We start from the raw sequence: 22,263 nt of genomic DNA, 5'->3' as shown, positions 1-22,263 counted from the left end.
GCGAAGGAAATCGGGGATGCATAAGAGGCCAGAGTTGGAGGGAGCAGAGATCTCGGAGGGTTGTAGGGCTGGAGGCACACCCAAAAGAAAACAGTAGAACTTCCAAAGCCACACGTAACTGGAATTCACAAATTAATAAAAATCTTTCCGGCACAGACACGATGGGCCGAATGGCCTCCTTCCGTGCCATAAATTTCTAGGATTCCATGATTTATACCAATTTTACTATGCGGAATCTTCCTCCTATTGTAAAAGTTGTAAATTGCACCTGGTGTCCAGCCCAGAAACTTAGCTGGCTGTAAAAGCATTTAATTGAAAATCTGGTTGTCCGGGAGCAACACACCTGTTAATGCCTTGCAATCTGTAGCTCTAGCGGATGAACAACTGTTGTGTTAGCAAATGCTTCACATTCTTTCTGTAGTCGCACTATTCCTAGGACTAAGCCAGAGCCAGAATAAATTAATGTCAATTTAGTCTAGATTGTATGGTCCATCAAACTCGATTCCTCTTCCTTTGATCTTAATTTGACTAAAGCCAAAATAATTTTCCTCTTATCTCTATCCACATGTGTAGCTTAAAACGCCTTAGAATGAAAACTGTTTTTGTAAAAAAAAAACTTGTTCTCAGGCATGTGGCTGAGTCTGGCAAGCTTGCATTTATTGCCCATCTCTGGTTGCCCTGAGATGGTGGTGATGGGCCCTTTTCTTGAACCACTGTGGTCCTTGTGCTTGTATGATGGTGTAACTTAGGGAATTCCAGGACTTTGACCAGTGATGAAGAAACAGTGATATATGTCCAAAAGAAGAAGACGATGTGTGACTTGGAGGGGAACTCAGAGGTGATGGTGTTCCCATGACATTGCTGTTCTTATTTTTCTTGGTGGTTGAGGTCACACGGCCAGGAAATGCTGTTGAAGTAAACAAAAGCAAAAGACCACAGATGCTGGAAATCTGAAATAGAAACAGAAAATGTTGGAAAACACCCAGCATGTCAAGGCAGCAGCTGTGGAGAGAGAAACAGAGTTAACGTTTCAGGTCGAAGACCTTTCATCAGAACTGGAAGACATTAGAGATTTAATAGTTTATAAGCAAGTACAAGGCCAGGGAAAATAGGAAGGGGGAGGATGGAAAGGAAGGAACAAAGGGGAAGGTCTGTAATAGGGTGGAGGGCAGGAGTGATTAAATGACAAAAGGGATGACGATGCAAGGCAAAAGGGGGTGGCAATGGGACAATAAAGAAACAAAAGATGGGTCCAGGGGAGGTGTAAATGGTTACAGCAGAACCATTACCAGCACCTGCTGTCCGAGAAAGTGGGAACGGTGGTCATGAACCGAAGTTGTTGAACTCAGTGTTGAGGCTGGAAGGTTGTTGAAGTAAGCTTGGTGAATAGCTGCCATACATACCTCAGGCACAGTGGGTTGGTGATGGAAGGGATGGATGCTGAGTTTGAGTGGCAGGAGTGCCAATCAAGTGGACTGCTTTGTCCTGGATGATGGCGAGTTTCTTGAGTGTTATTGCAGCTGCATCAATCCAGGCAGGTGATGAATATTACATCATACTCTTGTGTACCCAGTCTCTACCCTGCTCTCGTAGCCAAGTGTTGATATAGCTAATCCAGTTAAGTTTCTGGCCAATGGTGACTCCTAAGAAATTTAAAGTGGGGGGACTTAACAATGTTGGTGATGTTGAAGGTCAGGGGGAAGTATCTTGTTGGAGATGGTCTTTGCCCATCTCTCATGTGGCACGAATGTTACCTGCCATAAGTCAGCCTAAGCCTGGATGTTGTCCAGATCCTGCTGCAGACTGGCATGACCGCTTCATTATCAAAGGAGTTGTGAATGGAGCTGAGCACTAGAATCATCAGCAATTAGTCCCACTCTTATCATTGTGACAGAGGGAAAGTCATGGATGAAGCAGCTAAAGAATTTTGTGCCAAGGATACTGCCCTAAGGAACTCTGGCAGCGATGCCCTGGGGCTGCAAGATTGAAGTCCAACAGCCATGACCATAAGAAATAGGACTAGGAGTAGGCCATACGGCCCCTCGAGCCTGCTCTGCCATTCAATAAGATCATGGCTGATCTTCGACCTCAACTCCACTTTCCAGCTGGATCCCCATATCCCTTGATACCCCTAGAGTCCAAAAATCTATTGATCTGTCTTGAATATACTCAACGACTGAGCATGCACAGCCCTCTGGGGTAGAGAATTCCAAATATTCAAGACCCTCTGAGTGAAGAAATTCCTCCTCATCTCAGTCCTAAATGTCCGATCCCTTATCCTGAGACTATGTCCCCTAGTTCTAGATTCTCCAGCCAGGGGAAACATCCTCTCAGCATCTACCCTGTCAAGCTCTCTTAGAATCTTACATGTTACAATGAAATCACCTCTCATTCTTCTAAACTCCAGAGAATATAGGCCCATTTTACTCAATCTTTCCTCATAAGACAATCCTCTCATCCCAGGAATCAATCTAGTAAACCTTCATTGCACCACCTCTAAGGCAAGTATGTCCTTCCTTAGGTAAGGAGACCAAAATTGCACACAGTACTGCAGGTGTGGTCTCACCAAAGCCCTGTACAATTGCAGCAAGACTTCCTTACTCTTATACTCCAACCCCCTTGCAATAAAAGCCAATATACCATTTGCCTTCCTAATTGCCTGCTGTACCTGCATGTTAACTTTCTGGGTTTCTTGTTCAAAGACACCCAAATCTCTCTGAACACCAACATTTAATAGTTTCTCATCATTTAAAAAGTATTCCGTTTTTCTATTTTTCCTGCCAAAGTGAATAACCTCACATTTCCCCACATTATACTCCAACTGTCGCCTTCTTGCCCACTCACTTAACCTGTCGATATCCCTTTGCAGACTCTTTGCATTCTCCTCACAGCTTACTTTCCCACCTGGCTTTGTATCGTCAGCAAACTTGGATACATTACACTCAGTTCCTTCATCTAAGTCATTAATATAGATTGTAAATAGCTGAGGCCCAAGCACCGATCCTTGCGGCACCCCACTAGTTACAGCCTGCCAACCTGAGAATGACCCGTTTATCCCTACTCTCTGTTTTCAGTCCTTTAACCAATCCTCTATCCGTGCCCCTGACTCCATGAGCCCTTACCTTGTGTAACAACCTCTTATGTGACACCTTATTGAATGCCTTTTGAAAATCCAAATATACTCATCCACTGGTTCCCCTTTAACTACCCTGCAAGTTACACCCTCAAAAAACTCTAATAAATTTGTCAAACACAATTTCCCTTTCATAAAACCATATTGACTCTGCCTTATCATGTTATGATTTTCTAAGTGTCCTGTTATTACATCCTTAATAATAGATTCTAGCATTTTCTACTGATGTCAGGCTAACTGGCCTATAGTTCCCTGTTTTCTCTCTCTCTCTCCTTGCTTGAATAGCGGGGTCACATTTGCTACCTTCCAATCCACAGGGACTGTTCTAGAATCTAGAGAATTCTGGAATATCAAAACCAATGCATCCACTATCTCTGCAGCCACCTCTTTTAAAACTCTAGGATGTAGGCCATCAGGCCTAAGGGATTTGTCAGCTTTTAGTCCCATTAATTTTCCTAAAACATTTTCTTCACTAATCTTAATTACTTTAAGTTCCTTCCTCTCATTGGACCCTTGGTTCCCCACTATTTCTGGTATGCTTTTTGTATCTTCTACTGTGAAGACAGATATAAACTATTTGTTAAATGTCTCTGCCATTTCCTTATTTCCCATTATAATTTCTCCAACTTCCTGTGTGTCCAGTATGATTCCAGCCGCTGGAGAATTTACCCATTGACCCCATTCTTGCTGGACTCCTTGGTGCCATATTTGGTTGAATGTTGCCTTGATGTTGAGGGCAGTTATTCTCACGTCTCTTCTGGTTTAGCTCTTGCATTCGTGTCCAGATAAAATCTTTGATGACACATGGAGCCAAGTGGTTCTGGCAAAACCCAAATGAAGCATCGGCACGCAATTTATTGGTGAGTAGGTGTTACACTATTGATGACTTTTTCCATCACTTAACTGATGATTGAGAGGAGGCTGATAGATTGGTAATTGGTTGTGTTAGATTTGTAGGTAGGATGTACCTGGGTAATTTTCCACGTTGTTGGGTAGTTGCCAGTGTCATAGCTGCACTGGAATAGCTTGCCTAGGAGGCTGGTTAGTTTTGGTGCATGGGTTTCAGCATTACAGTTGGGATGTCATCAGGGCCCATACACTTTTCTATGTTCAGTTGACGCAGCTGCTTCTTAATGTCACGTGCAGTGAAGCGAATTGACTGATAATGGGTACTTTGGCATTAGGAGAGTAGGATTGTCCACTTGGCCTTTTTGGCTGAAGACCCTTGCAAATGTTTGTCATTTGTACTTGAGAGCTGGGCTGTGCTATGAAGATGTTCAATGAATCTCCTTCCATTCTTGACTGGATTTAGTAGGGAGATGGACCGTTACTCTCATCTGATGGTTGTAAGAGTGCTTAGCTCCTGTCTGTAAAAGTTGCTTATGGTGTTTAGCATGCAGGTAGCCTTGTGTTGTAGTTTCACTAGATTGGTGCCTCATTCTAAGGTATGTTTGGTGCTGATTCTGGTATGACCTTCTACATTCTCCATTGAATTATTTTTGTAAACAATTTTACAACACCAAGTTATAGTCCAGCAATTTTATTTTAAATTCACAAGCTTTCGGAGGCTTCCTCCTTCGTCAGGTGAACGATGTGAAAATCGTTCACCTCGTTTTTTTCACATCGTTCACCTGACGAAGGAGGAAGCCTCCGAAAGCTTGTGAATTTAAAATAAAATTGCTGGACTATAACTTGGTGTTGTAAAATTGTTTACAATTGTCAACCCCAGTCCATCACCGGCATCTCCACATCTTGAATTATTTTGCAATGGAATGACTGTCCCGATGTTGACAAATGTGGCAGACATTTTGTGCACAGAAAGTTCCCACAAACAACAATGAGATAAATGATCATTTTTTAAATGATGTTGTTGGTTGAGGAAGGAACGTTGGCCAGGACAATGGGAGAACTCCCTGGTGTTTAAATAGTGTCATGGGATCCTTAACATCTAACAGAATCCATGGAACAGGGGATCAGGGCCTCATTTTGAATCTCACCTGAAAGACAGCACTTCTGACACTATATACTTAAGACAACACTGAAATGTCAGCTTAGATTATGTGTTCATATCTTGATGTGGGGCTTCAGCCCATAACCTTCTGACTCAGAGATGAGAATGCCGCCAAATGAGCCAAACTGACACAAGATGAACGATATAAAAAAAGCCTCGACCTCTACCACCTAGAAGGACAAGAGCAGCAGGTACATGGGAACAACGCATCTGCACGTTCCCCTCCAAGTCACACACCATCCCGACTTGGAAATATATCGCCGTTCCTTCATCGTCGCTGGGTCAAAATCCTGGAACTCCCTTCCTAACAGCACTGTGGGAGAACCTTCACCACACGGACTGCAGCGGTTCAAGAAGGCGGCTCACCACCACCTTCTCGAGGGCAATTAGGGATGGGCAATAAATGCTGGCCTCGCCAGCGACGCCCACATCCCGTGAACAAATAAAAAAAAAGGAAATGCTGGAAAAGCTCAGCAAGTACAGAGCCAGGGAAAGGGGTGGGGGGGTGGGGGGGGGAGTGAGAGGAGGCGGGGGGGAAAGAACAAAAGGGAAGGTCTATGATAGGGTGGAGGGGCGGTGCTGGGCATGAAGAACGATGCTTGTTCAAAGTGTTTGGAAAAAGTCACCTGGGACAACAGCACGCTGACACAAGAAGAAGCTGACACATAGCATGACGTTATCCCAGGTGACTTTTCCAGCTATTTTGAATGAGCACCACTGGGACTTTCCTCTTGCCGGCAGACTTCACTGTCTGGATCAGTGACATCTTTCTCACTTTTTAGTATAATGGTGGCTTCTTGATGGAGTCTGCGTTTGGTCTCCCGAATGTAGAGGAGGCCACGTTGTGAACAGTGAATACAGTATACTAAATTGAAAGAAGTACAAGTAAATCGCTGTTCCACCTGGAAGGGGCCCTGGAAGGTGGGAAGGGAGGACGTGAAGGGGCAGGTGTTGCAACTCCTGTGCTCGCACGGGAAGGTGCCATGGGGAGGAGAGGGGGGGTTGGGGGTGATGGAAGAGTGGACCAGGGTGTCGCGGAGGGAGCGGTCTCTTCGGAATGCTGAAAGGGGAGGAGAGGGGAAGATGTGTTTGGTGGTGGGATCGCACTGAAGGTGGCAGAAATGGCGGAGGATGATATGGTGAATGTGGAGGCTGGTGGGGTGGAAGGGGAGGACAAGGGGGACCCTATTGTGGTTCTGGAAGGGAAGGGGTGAGGGCAGAAGTGGGTGAAATAGGACGGACATGGGCGAGGGCCCTGTCAACTACAGTGGAGGGGAATCCTCGGTTGAGGAAAAAGGAAGACATATCGGAAGTACTGGTGCGGAAGGTGGTATCGTCAGAACAGTTGTGAAGGAGACTGAGAAACTAGGAGAAGGGAATAGAGTCCTTACAGGAAGCGGGGTGGGAGGAAGTGTAATCAAGGTAGCTGTGGGAATCGGTGGGCTTATAATAGATATTGATTGACCGCCTATCCCCAGAAATGGAGATCGAAAAGTCGAGGAAGGGAAGGGAAAAGTCGGAGATGGACCATGTGAAGGCGAGGGAAGGGTGGAAATTGGAAGCAAAGTTGATGAAATTTTCCAGTTTGGGGTGAGAGCAGGAAACAGCACCGATACAGTCATCAATGTACCGGAAAAAGAGGTGAGGGAGGGGACCTGAGTAGGACTGGAACAAGGAATGTTCCACGTGTCCCACAAAAAGGCAGGCATAGCTGGGACCCATACGGGTTCCTGGAGCGACACCTTTTATTTGGAGGAAGTGAGTGAAGTCAAAGGAGAAGTTTTTCAATGTAAGAGGCAAGCAGTGTTAAATTATGCACTGTAAACAATAACATTGGGCCAGATCTTGCTTGAACAATAACGGAGTGTAAACGACACAGATCGTTATCATTGCCCAAATCAACCAGCAAGTTCAGGGGATGGAGAGATATGCTGTGAGTTGTGAATCTCCAGAATTTTCTGGTTGATTTACGCCACTCCGCTGTTTGCTTCGCACAAACGGCATCTCGTCCTTAGACTCCCCGTTATTTTTAAGAACCTGCTGGATTTGCACATTAATTGCCCAGTAAACTCGCCGCAGAAAGTTAGGACTGGAACTTAACAGCATAAGTATTTTTTAATGACATGATAATTGTTAATGAAATGCCAATCAACCTCTCTGGCCCAGAAAGGGAACAATTTAAACTGTGGAGTCTCATTCCTTCAGGTGGTAAATTGTTCATAGAGATTTTAAAAATGTCATATTTTAAATTTTACATTTTTTTTTCTCTCTCTCTCTCTTAATCGAATCTTTCTTTCCCTCTCTTCATTTCTCTTTCTGTTCTTGATTTGACTCTAATTCACCCTCCTTCTCTGTCGTTTCTTTCTATATCCTTAAACCTCACTGGTTAAGGAGATGGACTGTTTGTCCCATTGTTCACTAAGGTCCCAGATGCTCTAACTACGCCCATTATCAGCTAGCACTTCCTGCAAGTTACAGCGCAAAAACATTTTTGAGCTGAGGGGTGCAGAATAAAGTCTAAGTAACGACGCACACTGTGAGACGCTCCACTCCTGCAATATCTGGCCCTGTGAAAGCAGCTAGATCGTTAACACTTCATTTGATTTGTTCTGTTAAAGTACTGCTCTCTCGCTCTGGTCTGCAGGTATGACCTTCTGACATGTCCATGTCCTGTCTGTGGTTTTTGAGGAGGCCTTTGGTACCTAGCTGACGTTATTAATTTTGTGCTGCTTTTTCATTTTGCTAATATCACTAAAGTATTTTCAACATCTAATCGATTCCTGGACCCCTTTGAATACCTGTTAACTTTACAGATGAGATTATGTCCGTGCTTTAGCTTTTCGCTGTACTATGTAGAAATCTCTTGTGTAAATAAGAATGATTCTTTCCATTATTGGAATTCCGTCATTGGAATAAAAGTTCAGCTTGGCTAAAATGTGTAAACAGTGTAGCAAGTCTGCTGCCCTCTGATCTCCCTGGCATCCCTTATTTGTTCTTCTTTGTCCTCTTCCATAACATGCAGTGAGAGGGGAGCACTGAAAACAATCCCCACAGCATTCAATTGAATGTCAGCAAAAAAAATAAGTGAGCCTTGCAGCTTTAAGGGAGCCCATTTCGGCAGGTGAGAATCTTGCTGCTTTTGAATGGAGCGAGAAAACAGGAATCTTAGTGACTGTCCAAATATCGGCTTATTGTAGATTTGACTATGGCTACGAAGAGACCAAGACTACTCTCTTCAGCTATGGTTAATGATACCCTCGCGGTAGCCACCAACTGACCCAGATTAGATTTGACTTGGTGACAAAGCTTTTGAATATTCTGAGTGAGAGAGAACATTTTGAGAACGTAAGAAATAGGAGCAGGAGTAGGCCATACGGCCCCTCGAGCCTGGTCCGCCGTTCAATCAGATCATGGCTGATCTTCAACCTCATCTCCACATTCCCGCCTGATCCCCATATCACTGAGGGGGGGAAAAGAGGTCTGGAAAACGAGCAATGCACGGAGGCTGACAAATTTCCAAACTCTCAAATTTTTGGCACCCTCTCGCTCAGTTGAAGAGTGTTTGCCAGCAGATATGTTGAAGCTTTCTTCTTGTCTTTGTCAAAATAGATTGCATCATAGGGAGTTCCTTTTAAGCATTCCTCCTGAGCCGGTTTAAAAAAAAATCTTCTCTTTCTGCCTCTCTCCCTTTCTCTCACTCTCTGGCCTAGAATTTAGATCGTGCCCAAATCCAATTTCTAAATCAGCACAGCGCCTATTGAGAGCGGCAACAGGACTGCTGCAAATTGGTCTGCCGGCCTCATTAGTATAATACCGGCGAGCTGTGGACGGCACTCGTGGCTCCGAGTCGCAGCTCAACAGTGGTGGTGAGTCTGGGAGGAGGGATGGAGGCAATCAGGGGATGGGCGAGTAGCGGCTCGCAGTTTTAATGTGGAGCTGGGAGGAGCACTGCAGTCAGGTACATATTTTTTTAAAACTTACCTTTATGGTAGCAGTCGCGAGAAAGGAGAGAATAGAGAGGGGGGAGGCAGGAAGAGGTAATTATACAGTGCCTTTCACCACCTCAGGACGTCCCAAAGCGCTTTACAGCCAATGAAGTACTTTGGAAGTGTAGTCACTGCTGTAATGTAGGAAACACAGCTGTCAATTTGTGCACAGCAAGGTCCCACAAACAGCAATGCGATAACGCCCACATAACCTGTAAACCAGGTAATCCTGAATGCAGCAGGTCCGATGCCTGCTGTCTTCAGGGTAAACTAATTTCCGGTTTGGGTCCTAAGACAGGCATTGACCCCCGAGGTTGGCCCCCTAAATTGGATCCCTTAGCGCTCGTTGCACTCGTTTTCCGTCTGGAAAACGGCCGCAATGAGGTCCAATTTCGCGCGCTCTCTCTCTCTCTCACCCTTTCCCTTGCTCTCTTTCAAACATTAGGTTTATTGACCAGTGATAGTAAATGTAGGTCAGATAGAGGTGGGGATTCAGCAGGATTTTGGTCGGTGACTTTATAAGCATATAAAGTCGGTGACTGCTGCTTGCTGTTTTTTGAATGTTGTGATTGGTCTGTGGCAACAATTAGTCCTTGGTAACCACTATCATTGGTCCCTGGCAACTACATGACCATAACAACAAATGGCATGGCGATTGGTAATATAGAACATTTTCAACTGGTCATCTTGGGCTACAATAAAAATTCCCTTCAAAGTAAGCTACCATAAATAGAATATACGTTTTGAGGGGAATGTTCAACACTCATTTTTTAATAAATTAATGGAAATATGTAATACGGCAGGATTATTGGTTCTCGATAATCATATGACTATTTCTATGGTAACTACTTATTATGTTTTGAGCCCGTGATGGCGAGGTGTGAATTTTGCTGCACTTTATATACATTTATGCAAATACACAGTATTTGTTTATGGAGCATCTGTCCATTGTATTTATAAAGGTAATATCATGAAGTTTCTCTGAAAAGAATTAAGGGGTTAAAAACAGGCCTCCAAAACAGTAACTACAGTTACTTCCGAGTTCTGGCATCTGGCCAGATAAGTACTTTGCTCTGTTGCCCTTTTTAAGCTTTAGGGCCTCATGTAACAATTCAAAACATTGCATCAATACTGAGAAGGGTTACAGGAGTAAAAAAACAGGCCAATCTTATTGTTCAGAGACACAACTTTTTCCAAGGAGTCACAGATATCTTGTTTGTTTCCAAAAAAATTCTTTGGAATAGTTAATTGATCCATTATGGATCTTGTTTGTTGTAATTTGAGTTGTACTTCTAGTATTTGAAGAACTTTCATGCTTTATAGAAATAAAGAACTTGCATTTATATAGGGCCTTTCACAACCTCGGGACGTCCCAATGAAGTACGTTTGAAGTGTAGTCACTGTTGTAATGTAGGTAACGCCGCAGCCAATTTGCACACAGCAAGATCCCACAAACAGCAATGTGATAATGACCAGATAATCTGTTTTACTGATGTTGGTTGAGGGATAAATATTGGCCGGGACATCGGGGAGAACTCCCCTACTCTTCTTCGAAATAGTGTCGTGGGATCTTTTACATCCACCTGAGAGGGCAGATATGGCCTCGGTTTAACATCTCATCTGAAAGATGGCACCTCTGACAGTGCAGCATTCCCTCAGTACTGCACTGGGAGTGACAGTGTAGATTACGTGCTTAAGTCTCTGGAGTGGGGCTTGAACCCTCAAGCTTCGGGTTAATAGGGTTAATTTTCCATATGTATGTCCAGCAGGATCGAGAGCACGTACAGATGTTCAAACATGCTGCACACTGATTTCTGATCTATGCTTTTGGTAGGCAACGCTTTCTGCTAGGATCAAGAAGTCCGAAAACTGGACCTTATATTTCTACTTTATTATGTTTTAGCCTGTAATATCTGGTCTGTTTCTAATAGCCATTATTCCAAAATGTGTGCACTAGACCATGTTTAATCCAGTATTCTGTGAGTATGGTCATTGTAAAACTTCAGGTCATGCAATTCTGCAAGGCCAAATCATTGAACAAAGATACAGCTTCTGGATCATAGGGACCAAAGTTTGTTCATCGAAACCACCATAAAATGGTTAAAAGAGAAAAAAACCCGATAAAAATTGTAACAACTTCCATGTAAAGTTTATCCAGTGGAACAAATGAACACTATTTTGAAGAGGAAGTTGAATTCTATTTTCAAAAAGTCTAGCCCATAAAGATATTGGCCCTGAAATTGCTGAACTTTATCTCACCGTCAGGAGTGTGGCATGGCAGAATTTCTGGCTGCCACTCTGACCTAATGTTGACCCAGTCTCAAATCCTGAGGACAGGGTTATTTACTTACAGGGAACAACTGTCCACACCGCTATCAATGCTTCCTGGGCATTTTCCCATGCGGTGGGGTATATTGGAGTTGGCCCTAGCTGCTCTGATGCAGGGGTGAGGTGGGGAGTTGCAGGCCATTACGGCTGAAGATAGAAATTTGTTTTGGGTGTAAAAAAGCACCTCTATTGCGCTGTGCCTTTTCCTAATGGGAATTGATTGTTGGTTGGAACTGAGCATTAGACCCTTCCCCCCCAAATCCCCCTACTCCCACTCTATATGCCTGCATTGTGCAGACTTACTTTACACTGACCACAGAGAAGGCAGAACTGGTGGGATGTCCGGTGGGGGGCATGCCATTGTTCTGCCTCTTTCAATGACATCGCTACAGAAGCGGGTGGCGCAAGAAGTCCTCCGGTCAAAACCATGCTATGGAAAGGACGGAGGCCCAGTGAAACCAGGCCCCACCCCAACTTATCCCCCCCCCCCCCTCCACTCCTCGCCCAGCGTCCAGGTGCCTCCTCTCAGGAATTTCAGGGCCTTTGTTTCTTATTAAAAGTCAGTGCGATCAACTTAACTGAGTAAAGACTTGCATAACTAAGCAGATCAAGCAAGTAACTGAAAATGATTGGGATACCCACAGACCACTATGTAAAGCCCTCATATTTCTCACTCACCTCCTACCAGAAGCCTATGTGACAATCGTCTGCGCCTCACATTGACACTCAATGCTTTGGGAGCCCAGTCAGTGTTTGCTGGCAAAAGTCAACACAAAATAGGCCCCCTCCTCTCTTTCCTGCTCTTACCCAAGTTCAGCTGTTACTAAGTTCCAATAAGTTTGGCCTTATAGCACAAACATTAGTTCCTGCTATCTGGAATGAATGCTGTAAGTGAAATCACAGTTCCCCATTTACCTTAAGCCCACCAGGAGGGAATGCTGCTCTGTTTGAGTTGCCATCTTTTGGTTGAGACGTTAAACCTGCTCTCTCAGGTTGACGTAAAAGATCCCATGGCACTATTTCGAAGAAGAGCAGGGGCGTTCTCCCCGGGGTCGTGGCCAACATTTATCTCTCAACCAACATCATTAAACAAATTAACTGCTCATTATCACATTGCTGTTTGTGGGATCTTGCTGTGCGCAAATTGGCTGCTGCGTTTCCTACATTACAACAGTGACTACACTTCAATAAAAAACTTAATTGGTTGTAAAGTGCATTGGGACGTCTTGAGGTTGTGAAAGGCGCTATATAAATGCAAGTTCGTTCTTTCTTTAAGGAGTTGTAACTGTTTATGGTTGCTTTCTCTCACCCCAATTCAATTATACCTCCTGTGAGATGATCATAGAGTAGCTGTAATAGTGAAAGTAATTAAACCAGACTGTTGTTTTCCCAGCTGGATAAAAGCCGTGACAGCAGTGCTATGGGGTAAGAAATAAGAAAAGCTGAGAGGGCTGGAATAAAGCTGTGCCAGTCCTGAATCTTAATATTAAATAATTACTTTGCCTCAGTATTTACCAGGGAGACTAACATGGTGGGCATGACATGAGAAGAAGAGATCAAAAAAGATGAAAGACATTTAAGATAGAAAGGGGAGAGATAATTGATAAACTAATCAAACTTAGAGGATAAAGCCCCTGGTCCACATGGATTGCATCCAAGCACATTAAAAGAAGTTAGGGCAGAGATAGCAGAGGCACTATCACATATATATAAAAATTCATTGGAAAAGGGAATAGTGCCAGCAGACTGGCGGACAGCTAATGTGATTCCTATATTTAAAAAGGGAGTTAGAACAAGTCCAGAGAACTATAGACCAATTAGCTTAACGTCGATGATAGAAAAGATAATGGAATCCTTACTCAAAGATGTAATAGAAAAACATCTAGAAACCAAAAATATAATAAAGAATAGTCAGCACGGATTTCAAAAAGGAAGGTCATGCTTGACCAACCTTATTAAATTCTTTGAAGAAGTAACAGAAAGGGTAGACGAGGGTAATGTAGTAGATGTAATATATTTGGATTTTCAAAAGCTCTTCGATAAGGGATTGTATAGTAGACCCATGATTAAGGTCAGAGCATGTGGAGTCAGGGGACAAGTAGCAGAATGGATAGCAAGCTGACTACAAAACAGAAAACAGAGAGTAGTTACTCAGACTGGCAAAAGGTGGGAATTGGTGTTCCACAAGGATCGGCGCTGGGACCACTGTTGTTCACCATTTACATAAACGATTTGGACTCTGGAATCAGAAGTACAATTTCAAAATTTGCAGATGACACCAAACTTTGGTGGGTGGTACAGTTAATACAGAGGAGGACTACGGCAAGATCCATGAAGACATTAATAAACTTGCAGAATGGGCGTGTAATTGGCAAATGAATTTCAATATAGATAAGTGTGAGGTGTTACATTTTGGTATAAAGAATAAGGAGGCCACATACTCCTTGGAAAATAAGAGAGTAAATGTGGTAGAGGAGCAGAAGGATTTAGGGGTACAGTTACACAAATCACTAAAAGTAGTGTTGCAGGTTAATAAGGCCAGAAAAAAACCAAACAAAGCACTGGGGTTCATTTCTAGAGGGATAGAATTGAAAAGCAGGGAAGTTATGATGAACTTGTATAAAATCTTGGTTAGACCACACTTGGAGTATTGTGAACACTTCTGGTTTCCATATTATAAAAAGGATATAGAGGCACTGGAGAAGGTGCAAAAAAGATTTACTAGGATGATACCAGAACTGAGAGGTTATACCTATCAGGAAAGATTGAACAGGCTGGGGCTCTTTTCTCTAGAAAAGAGAAGACTGAGGGGTGACCTGATTGAGGTCTTTAAGGTTATGAAAGCACTTGATAAGGTTGATGTGGAGAAGATGTTTCCACTTGCAGAGGAGACCAGAACTAGGGGCCAAAAATATAAGATAGTCACTAATAAATCCAATGGGGAATTCAGGAGAAACTTCTTTACCCAGAGAGTATATAGAACTCGCTACCACATGGAGTAATTGAGATGAATAGCATTGAGGCATTTAAGCGGAAGCTAGATAAACATATGAGGGAGAATGGAATAGAAGGTTATGTTAATGGGGTTTGATGAAGTAGGGTGGGAGTAGGCTCGTGTGGAGCATAAACTCCAGCATGGACCTGTCGGGCCGAATGGCCTGCTTCTGTGCGCATTCTATGTAATTCTATGTAATCTTGACAGCAATCGTGATTTGCTTCATGCATCAACTTTAGACCAGAAACTTTATATACAAGTATATTGAGTTTTGGAGCTTACAAACATTTCTAGATTTATTTTACTTTTGAAAAATGTTGAAAACACAAATAAGTTGACTTTAGTTATGTGGAGAGACTGGAGAAGCTGGGGTTGTTCTCTTGAGAGCAGAGAAGGTTATGGGGTGATTTAATAGAGGTTCAAAATTATGAAGGGTTTTGATAGAGTAAATAGGGAGAAACTGCTTCCACTGGTGGTAGGGTCGGTAACCAGATGGCACAGATTAAAGAACCAGGGGGGAGATGAGGAGAAATTTTTTTACGCAGCGAGTTGTTATGATCTGGAATGCACTGCCTGAAGGGCGGTGGAAGCAGATAAAATAGCAACTTCCAAAAAGGAATTAAACATATACATGAAAAAGGAAAATGCGCAGGGCTATGGAGAAACAGCGAGGGAGTGGGAACTAATTGGATAGCTCTTTCAAAGAGCTGGCACAGGCACGGCAGGCCGAATGGCCTCCTTCTGCGCTGTAAGATTCTACGATTCTATGAAGTAGTATAGACAGGATTTAAAAAAACTTTGGATTGAAAGTGGAATCTCTCCCTGTTACATGTGGAATATATTAACCCAGCTGCCATTTATTGCTTTGTGGAATGCGAATGTAAGTTCACTCACGTAGAGAAGGATTTCCAGCTACTTTTACCAACCAGTTCTGATCTTCTCAGGTTTTTCCTTCAAGTCCTGCCAACAGTTTATATTCATTAGCAGTTATAGTGGGGTCATTTGGGGCAGGGTATTGTCATTAGATTTATCCGATTTCTGAGAAAATTTCAAAGTTTACTAGTTAAGCATCTATGGAAAAGTATTTTAATTTGGATGCCGTACACAGTGAATAAATGAGTGTACCAAGTTTTTCAAACCACAGATCAAGATGGGATGGAATGAGTCATCACTGGGTTGTGTAGCAGTTGGACCCAAGTGAGATCCATCTGGTTTTATTTGTGCTACTGGTAGAATCCTAGAAAGGTAACAGCGCGGAAGGAGGCCATTCGGCCCATTGAGTCCGCACCGGCTCTATGCAAGAGCAATCCTGCTAATTCCACTCCCCCGCCCTTTCCGTAGCCCTGCAAAATTTTTCCCTTGAAATACTTATCCAGTTCCCTTTTGAAGGCCATGATTGAATCTGCCTCCACCACCCCCTCGGACAGTGAATTCCAGATCCTAACCATTCGCTGTGTAAAAAAGTTTTTCCTCATGTCACCTTTGGTTCTTTTGCCAATCACCTTAAATCTATGCCCTCTGGTTCTTGATCCTTCCGCCAATGGGATCAGTTTCTCTCTATCCACTCTGTCTAGACTCTTCATGATTTTGAATAACTCTATCAAATCTCCTCGCAACCGTCTCCGTTCCATGGAGAACAACCCCAGCTTCTCCAGTCTATCCACAGAACTAAAGTCCCTCATCCCTGATATCATTCTAGTAAATCTCTTCTGCACCCTTTCTAAGGCCTTCACATCTTTCCTGGAGCATGGTGCCCAGAACTGGACACAATACTCCAGTTGTGACCGATCTAGTGTTTTATAAAGGTTCATCATGATTTCCATACTTTTGTACTCTCTGCCTCTATTTATAAAGTCCAGGATCCGGGATGCTTTTTTAACCACTTTCTCAACCTGCCCTGCTACCATCAATGATTTGTGCACATATACCCCCAGATCTCTTTTCCTGTACCCCTTTTAGAGTTGTGCCCTCTAGTTTATATTGCCTCACCTCGTTCTTCCTACCGAAATGTATCACTTTGCATTTCTCAGCGTTAAATTTCATCTGTCATGTGTCCTCCCATGCCACTAGCCTGTCTATATCCTCTTGAAGTCAATCACTATCCTCCTCACTGTTTACTACCCTTCCAAGTTTTCTTTCATCTGCAAATTTTGAAATTGTGCCTTGTACATCCAAGTCCAAGTCATTAATATATATCAAGAAAAGCAGTGGTCCCAGCACTGACCCCTGGGGAACACCACTGTACACCTCCCTCCAGTCCGAAAAACAACCGTTCACCACTACTGTTTCCTGTCCCTTAGCCAATTCTGTTGAGGAGAAAGAAAGACACATCGGAAGCAGTGGTGTGGAAGTCTAATCTGCTAAAATGGTCATTTCTGAGAATTGTCCTGGAAATTGTCGCATTTGCCTTTCTAAAAATTCTAAACTGTGGGCAAGCAGATCTCAAAAACACACTGAAGACCGAGAGCACAGCAAGTTTGGAGGAGGTTAAAATTCTCTTTATATCAGTTTAATTCATCATTATAAGTTTTTATTAATAATGACCAAGGATTCGTGCAATGCATTTACAAGGAAATCATAGTTTGATTACTTTCTGGGTTCACTGAGAAATTTCTTGAAGATCTTTATCTTTGAAGACTTGCTTCAAATGCAAGTTCGTTCTTTCTTCCTAGTTATGGTTAGTTACCTCTCTCGGGAGATTAAATCAATGACAGTGCAAATTGTCCATGTTCGGTTGGAAAGGAAATTCCAATGGCCCACACTGGGTCTTTTTTTGGACTGGGTTGCATCTAAGAGAAAGACTTAAATCGTCCCCATCTCCCTCTGGTCATGTTTTATTTGTGTTTCTTTTTTCTTACTCAGAAGTTGCTGTTAAGAGTTTACTTCAAAAATGCATGACGATAGGAGCACATTCTTACCAGTCGCCATATCATTAAAAAAAATGAATTCATTATTGGATCTTACTAAATGTTGCAGGCCTTTGAAGCTGTACCCAGCTTAGAAAACTTCAAACAGGATAATACAGTGTTTTACTTTATAACTCTGCAGTGTTTTTGAAGTTATCTATAATTTCAATACATTTACAGTGGTTAGTGCTTTGGTTTATCACCATCCTGTACTGATACTGATTGCTATAATCATATCCTGCTAATGGCTTAAGATCTGAAGTGTGGTGCATTTAATTTAGTCCTTTCTGGGCACTCTTATTTCAGCTATAGTTTATATTTTGGCCCATGTAGGCAGACACGAAAGCATTTTTCTTCTGCTTATGAGAGATTGAGTGGAATGAACCTATACTCTCTGGAGTTTAGAAGAATGAGAGGTGATCTCATTGAAACATATAAGATTCTGAAGGGACTTGACAGGGTAGATGCTGAGAGGCTGTTTCCCCTGGCTGGAGAGTCTGGAACTAGAGGGCACAGTCTCAGGATAAGGAATCGGCCATTTAAGACTGAGATGAGGAGGAATTTCTTCACTCAGAGGGTTGCGACTCTTTGGAATTCTCTACCCCGGAGGGCTGTGGATGCTGAGTCGTTGAGTATATTCAAGGCTGAGATCCAAGACTCTAGGGGAATCAAGGGATATGGGGATTGGGCGGGAAAGTGGAGTTGAATGGCAGAGCAGGCTCGAGGGGCTGTCTGGCCTACTCATATGTTCTTACGTTCTTATAATCCAGCAATCACAGAAATGTCTCTGTGTTGATATAACAAGATATCATTTGTTGAACAAAGTTTTATTCCTACCATTTGCTGCAGTGCAGTGGCAATATTATCAGAGACTAAACTGATGTAAAGAGAATGTTAACCTCCTGAAAACTTGCTGTGCTCTAGGCCTTCAGTGTGTTTTGAGATCTGCTGGCACACTGTTTAGCATTTTTAGAAAGTGCTGTGAGGTGTGTATATCAGAACGCAGGTGTGATATTGCATTCCACAATGCAGCACAACCTGCCTGAATGCAGTGGAACAGCAACTTTTACAACATGCAAGAAATATTGATCACTGGAGTAAATGAGCAGAACCTCCTCCCTACCATGAAAATGTCAGATAGAAATGTGCAGAGATAGTGTTTAAAAAAAACTTGAACTTGGTATGCTGATCAACAACAATATCTTGCGTTTAAAGAGTAACTTTGATGCAGAAAAACATCCTCAAGTGCATTCCAAGAGTCACATGGGCTGTGGCTCAGTGGGTAGCACTCTCACCTCTGAGTCAGAAGGTTGTGATTTTAAGTCCCACTCCAGAAACTTGAGCACATAATCTAGGCTGACACCGAGGGAATGCTGCACTGTCAGAGGTGCCATCTTTCAGATGAGAGACCCCGTCTGCCCTCTCAGGTCGATGTAAAAGATCCCTCGGCACTATTTCAGGGAAATAGAAGGGGCGTTTTCCCCCGTGTCCTGGCCAATATTTATCCCTCAACCAACATCACTTAAAAAAAAAAGTTATATGGCCATTTATCTCATTTGCTGTTTGTGGGAGCTTACTGTGTGCAAATTGGCTGCCATGTTTTCTACGTACTAAACAGTGCAAAAGTATTTCATTGGCTGTAAAGCACTTTGGGACATCCTGAGGTCATGAAAAGCGCTATATAAATGAAAGTATTTCTTTTTTCTTTCTGTATCCTAAAAATGTCACCCAGAAATGTGCAGAGATAGCAGTGACCGTGTTAAAAAATAAACTTTAGGAAATCTTGAACTTGGTATGCTAATCAACAACATTAAAAATATCTGTGTCCTTTGGTTACCGACCCTCCTGCCATTGGAAACAGTTTCTCCTCATTTACTCCATCAAAACCCCTCATGATTTGGAACGCCTCTATGAAGTTTCCCCTTAACCTTCTCTGCTCTAAGGAGAACAATCCCAGCTTCTCTCGTCTCTCCACATAACTGAAGTCCCTCATCCCGTTCTAGTAAATTTAGAATTGCTCCAGGATACTCTGCATTGTAGAGAAGCTCTCTCTGATAGAGTCACAAAAGAATGGTATTGGACTCTGCTGCTATCCCTGTAAACAGTTGGAGTTTATTTATCCCGAGGTATTGACACCATTGAGTGCCAATTTCACAGCTGATTATTTTGGGCTCAGTGAGGACTTTGTTTCTTTCGGTGGGATCATTAATTCTCTTAACGTCCCACAAGACAAAGTTAATATCAGCAGCTGCTGTAGTCACTGGCTAACTACTGGAAAGCACACAGTGTCAGTTAAACATTCACCAAAGTTTCTCTAATTGAACAACTATTACAAGACACATTAGGACACAACAAAAAAACTAGGAATGAACGCTAGGAACGCACACCTGATTCACTATCTGGTTCCAACACCTGCTACCACAAAGCAAGTTGTAGAGCTGGGACATTTAAACTTTAAGTCCCTGATTTTAAAGAGGGGAGGGGTGTGTGGTGCTGTGCGCTCGATGTCCTGAAACGGGCGGTGAACCCAGGGGATATGGGGGTTGCATGAATTCTCTTGGAGTCCCGCCCGAATCCGGCCAGATTCACTGTCCGGCCGGCAGGCGGGAGCAGGAATTCGGTGGCAGGAGGCAATGGGGGGGGGGGGGGGGGGAAGAGCACGGGGAGGCCCGAGGCTTCCTCATGAGGCCCGGGGGAGCACGCCTGCTTCTTTTGGCCCACAGGGAAACCGAAAATTTCGGAGGGAGCGGTGGGTGGCCTCTGGAAGCGATTTGGAGGGGAGGGGGGAGTTTCTAGCCGAAATGGGGGGAGGGGGAGGAGTTTGAGCCATGATCGAGGGAAGGGGGGATTCTAGTCACAGTGGGTGGGGGGAATGGGGAGGTTCTAGCTGCGACTGGGGGTAGCCTGGGGCGGGGGAGGCCTGGAAAAGCACTAAGCTCACAACCAAACCTAAAATTAAATTTAAAGCTTATCTGCGGGTCTGGCCTGACGGGAAAGCTGTCACCGCCTCCACAACCGCTGCCCCCCCACCTCCCCCACCCTCAGGCCTCCAACTAAAATTGCAGATTGAATCCCAACCTGCATATTTAAAGAAGGGGGACCCCGCTTCCTTTGAAAGAGCAGGTTAATATCGGGACACGGCGGAAAGGCAGTGGGATCGGAGGGGGGAAGCGACTGGCCTCATTTTAACTGCCCGTCACGCCTGGTTTCCGCCAGGCTGGGGGGTGGGGCGGGGGGTGAGGTAGTTAAAATCAGGGCTTAAGGTGTTGAGGAAGGCATATCATCCTTCTGAGAAGCTAGGCCCTGATGTGCAAAAATAAGCCAGGATTCCCTAAGCGGTTGCATCTAACCTTTGTTCATGGTCAACGAAACAGCTTTAATACTTGTATACTGCTCAGTATTTCTGAATGGCAGGAATGAACAGCTGGAAAGAGACGTGGAACACTCCTTGTGAAACCTCTGTATAGAAATGGTGGTTATAATCAGGAGGCAAGACATCTGTAATTCAATTTTGTGACGTCAATTTTTCACTTTTAAAAAATACGTTGTATGTACATGCCAGAGTTTAAGTGGCATCTGGTCAGTGTGTCAGCATCTGCTGAAAAAAAATCAACACAAACTGGCTCAGTTGGTAGCACTCTGAATCAGAAGGTTGTGGGTTCAAGTCCATGGGTTGAACTTTTTAACCAAATGCAATTTGGATGGGGATTATTAGTGTTAATGGCTAACTGGTATGGAACGTCTGAGCCTAACATTCTTTTTGTGAGATCGATTTGTTAGTGTTGTTTATCATCACGGAGCCGTTAGTGGTTCAGTGCTTCCATCTTTATGACGTGTTTTACAAGTTTCCTGGCGGGAACGCAACAGTGAGAGAGGAATTCCTCAGACTGATCAATTTATAGACTTCCAGTAAAACGGGAAACTTTACTGCAGACTGGCCTCTTTCTGGGTTCTGAGACAGAGATTCGGGGACTTCCTTTACATTAATATAATATGTGGCTGCAAGTGAACTAGACACCAAGTTCACATCTGCCCCTGCGTTTAACACCACTGAACCGTTCCGTTTCACCGAGTACTTCCTGCTTTCACCTCCCATGTAAGGAAGAGTTAGTTCAATGCTCTGGGAGGCAAGAGTTTAACCAAACCTTTTGCAGCACCGAAACAAGCAGCTTTTGCAGCTAGAATTGTATAAAACATTGGTTAGGCCACAGCTTGAGTACTGCATACAGTTGTGGTCACCACATTACAGGAAAGATGTGATTGCACTAGAGAGGGTGCAGAGGAGATTTACGAGGATGTTGCCAGGGCTAGAGAATTTTAGCTATGAGAAAAGATTGGATAGGCTGGGGTTGTTTTCTTTGGAACAAAAGAGGCTGAGGGGAGATTTAATTGAGGTGTATAAAATTATGACTGGACTATATAGAGTGGATAGGGAGGACCTATTTCCCTTAGCAGAGGGGTCAATGACCAGGGGGCATAGATTTCAAGTAATTGATAGAAGGATTAGAGAGGAGCTGAGGAGAAATTTTTTCACCGAGAGCGTGGTGGGGGTCTGGAACTTACTGCCTGAAAGGGTGGTAGAGGCAGAAACCCTCAACTCATTTAAAAAGTACCTGGATGAGCACTTGAAGTGTTGTAACCTACAGGGCTACGGACCAAGTGCTGGAAAGTGGGATTAAGCTGGATAGGTCTTTTTCGGCCGGCATGGGCTGAATGGCCTCCTTCTGTGCCGTAACTTTCTATGATGATTCTATGACAACAACAACTTGCATTTATATAGTGCCCTTAACACAGTAAAACGTCCCAAGGTGGTTCACAGGAGCAATTATCAAATAAAATTTGATGCTGAGCCACATTAGGAGATATTAGGACAGGTGACCAAAAGCTTGGTCAAAGAGATAGGT

The 22,263-nt window shown here is 43.6% G+C and overlaps 1 long non-coding RNA gene across 2 annotated transcripts in view; it reads left to right on the top strand.

Moving 5' to 3' along the window:
• The first annotated feature begins 7,702 nt into the window (after positions 1-7,702).
• Positions 7,703-22,263, top strand: part of LOC137321252 (uncharacterized) — a 28,708-nt gene continuing 14,147 nt past the window's right edge. For both annotated transcript variants that reach the window (XR_010962758.1, XR_010962757.1), the window contains exon 1: positions 7,703-7,788. This is a non-coding gene — a long non-coding RNA (uncharacterized lncRNA). The remainder of the gene's footprint in view (positions 7,789-22,263) is intronic.

This window comes from Heptranchias perlo, chromosome 4 (assembly GCF_035084215.1).
Source record: "Heptranchias perlo isolate sHepPer1 chromosome 4, sHepPer1.hap1, whole genome shotgun sequence".
Classification (NCBI taxonomy): Eukaryota; Metazoa; Chordata; class Chondrichthyes; order Hexanchiformes; family Hexanchidae; genus Heptranchias; species Heptranchias perlo.
The sequence above is the reverse complement of the archived record's forward strand: the minus strand, read 5'-3'. Positions and strand labels throughout refer to the sequence as shown.